The sequence below is a fragment of the Mesocricetus auratus genome, unplaced genomic scaffold (assembly GCF_017639785.1).
Source record: "Mesocricetus auratus isolate SY011 unplaced genomic scaffold, BCM_Maur_2.0 contig_10136_pilon_obj, whole genome shotgun sequence".
In the NCBI taxonomy this organism is placed as follows: Eukaryota; Metazoa; Chordata; class Mammalia; order Rodentia; family Cricetidae; genus Mesocricetus; species Mesocricetus auratus.
Window position 1 is genome coordinate 1 of NW_024431676.1, and position 3,224 is coordinate 3,224.

The 3,224-nt window shown below is 38.9% G+C and overlaps 1 long non-coding RNA gene across 1 annotated transcript; it reads right to left on the reverse strand.

Moving 5' to 3' along the window:
• Positions 1 to 639: 639 nt before the first annotated feature.
• LOC101830819 lies at positions 640 to 2,554 on the reverse strand. Its single transcript, XR_005875375.1, has 2 exons — positions 2,399 to 2,554; positions 640 to 828 (listed from the first exon to the last, which is right to left on the reverse strand). It is a non-coding gene; the product is annotated as an uncharacterized LOC101830819 (long non-coding RNA).
• Positions 2,555 to 3,224: the final 670 nt, after the last annotated feature.

The following is a 3,224-nucleotide window of genomic DNA, read 5'->3' on the forward strand; positions in this document are numbered from 1 at the left end:
ATATATAAAAGTTTAGACTCACAAAGATAGGTTAGATGATAGAATATTTTCCTTAAATTTTGCCAAATATTAATGGACTAAATGTTGTAACTATAATTCTTGCTTGATAACAGTTTTGTCATATGTAGTTTTACTATGTTAAAATTAAAGGCTTCCTTTTTATTTATACAGAAAAGAGATGATGGGGGATGTCTTTCTGCATGCTATGTATATATGTTTCTATTTTTTAATTTTAAAATTTAAATTTTAATTAGAAACAAGGTTCCTTTACATGTCAATCCCAGTTCCTTTTCCCTCCCCTCCTACCATGCCTTCCCACCAACTCCTCCCAGTACCCCCTCATTTCCCCAGGGAGGGTGAGGCCTAGGCTCACAACCAAAAAAATATATGTTTCTCTTACTGGTTGATGAATAAAGCTGTTTCAGCTAATGGAGTAGGATCAGCCCATTCACCCTGAAGTAGAGGTACAAAGCTAGTGCCCGGCTGCTTTGCATTTCTGATATTCTGCCTGAAGTTTGAAACTCAGCAACAGTCTCTGGGTCTTTACTTTTTCATTGTACAACTGATTTAAACCATCTCTGATAAACCTGTTGGTGCTCAGCAAACCACAAAATGCTCAAACAATAAAATAAATATATGTTAACATTTTACCTGCTTTAGTTTAATCAGGTAATAATCAATGAAGTCCTGAGGATTGGCAACATCCAATGATTCCTGATGTTCTTTTATTTTCTCTGAAAGGTAACTTCTGATATAAGTGATATTTTTTCTTATTCTGTGATGACTTCCTGGACAGTAGTCAATTAGTAAAGGAAAATTATTGCAGACCTACAAAATCAAAGACATTTTTGATAAGATGTACTGTTTTACTTTTAGTGGTGTATGTGGCATGTGTATGCATGCATACATGTGTGTACCATGTATGTGTGGGTGTCTTGGAAGCCAAAGATATCAGATCTCCGGGAGCTAGTGGTTTTGAGCCACCTAACATGGATGCTAAAAATTGGAATCAGGAAGATTAACACACACTCTTAAGCACTGATCCATCTCTCCAGTCCTTGCCAAAAAACTTTTTAAAGGAGCAGATATGAGGAAATACACATATCCATAAAATACAGCAAGATCTACTCGGGTTTGTAGATCCCGACGTGAATAAGAAATAATGTCCCACAGAAGGAGCTCTGCTGTGCTGCCCAGACAAGGTGCATGGTCTGCTGCCTGCATTCTGCAGTGGTGTCTGCAAGAGCAGCTCTCCTGCTCTTATGACCTCAGGGCTAACTGTCCCACTTTCCACAAGCAGTAGGCACGGGGGTCAGCTCTCCCACACCCAAGTCACCATATGGCAGATGAGGGGTGGAGTCAGATCACCCAGGTGCACATTCTTTGGGCCTGCTCCACACACCTGTCAACGGGATCAGTTCCAGTGTGCTTCTCAGAAGAAATACAGAGCCTGTTCCCCCTAGTGATGCAGCCAGTGAGTGTCAGGACTAACTTTGTGCAGTCCTTCCATCTTTGCCTTCAGTTCTATCAGGAGCTATGGACATCAACACAAACCCTGGCTGCAACAGGACCATGAACCCAGACATCGGTCCTGGATGCAGCCGAGACCCAGACAACACCATGGCCCTCCCTGGTGGCAATTAATACATCCATCTCAGTCCTCTCTTGAACTGTATCTCTCTCCACAGGACATGAAGCATTTTACCTCGCTGTCTTTCCCATACCACACCATGCATTTGCTTAACATAGTCGTGTCTGACTGCATGGTGCCTTGTTGTGCTGAGTGCCCGGATCATAGCCATTCTTTACGGAGAGTACATGAGGTGCCACTAGTGCCTAGGACAACTCTAAGAAGATGGATGTTGGACACACAACATTAAATCACTCATAGCCTTTCTACTTGTCTGTTTGTCAAGCATGATTCCAGCTGACACATTAAACCACTGAAACTACTCAGCGTTTCGTGTCAGGTTTCATTTTCATTTTATTCTTTATCCTTTCAGAAAATATTCTTTCTAAACTAAAATATTCCTGCCTAGCAATATGTTCAGGATATATATGTTTAATAATAGAAAAAAGTATTAGAACTATTCATAGAATAAGGTCCTGTGAACAGCTTGCAGCATTTCTGGATTTGAATGCAATCTTATAAACAGTTCTGTGAACATCTATTTAAAATGGATAGGGACCTAGCAGGCTTGAGCCACCCTGAGTTTGCCCTTCAGCTTTGCTCTTTGTACAGCAAAAGGGCTTAGATCTGCCTTCTACATATTCTTTTCATAATATGTTGTTCAGAATCATGGAGTCTGCTCACCTCACTTCTTGGTCCATATTGAATTTGACTGTGAGAATGAAAGATTACAAAGGTGTTCCCAGAAGAAAAAGATCTTTACTTCACCTGAAACCAGGGCGAGCTCAGGATCCTGATATTTTCGTTTAGTTTTTCCATGAAGGTAAGAAAATCCTGATCTTTATAATCAAAACGATTCTGGAAAATAATGGAGCAGATCACATTGCAGGGAGCACAGCCCAAGATGAATGTGGGATCACAGGGTGACCCTGAAGAATTAGAAACAATGTAAGAAATATCATTAAATATACAAAAATGACATTTTGCTTCTGTTTACAGGTAAACATTCTTTAGAAGTTTTAAACCATATCTTATCTACAAATTTCCTAACAGCTAAGCATGCATTTTATGTAGAATGAGCATATCTCTTTAACCTTAACTTTGAGATGGCCTCACTCTCACCAGTTAAATAAGAACAGATCATGTCTGTTACACTGATATTAGCTGGTATTTAAAAAGAAATACACTTTCAATTAACTGGTATTTATAAAGAAAAAAAAGATTTTATAAACCCCAAATTTCTAGTATTCGGAACTGAATTATTTCTTACTGGAATGCCTAATTACCATATAACACTGGGATTTAAATAGAAGAGTGTACACCTGGGAGATCTGCAGCCACAATGAGAAACCAAAGCAAGCACTGATACAGGGAGGAAACGGCAACACTGCAGGTGACTTCTCATATTAGACACAAAACAAGGGAAGAATTCCTAATAGTTACATGAGAGTAATATGTGAGCTCAAGAAAAGTCACTTCCATGTATGTTTGTTTGCATTACTAAATAAAATGAAAACGTTTATTTTACAGTTAATTCCAAGAGGGAAAAACAACATTGAGAAAGGGAAAGAGACTTCTCCTCATTTCATTGTTT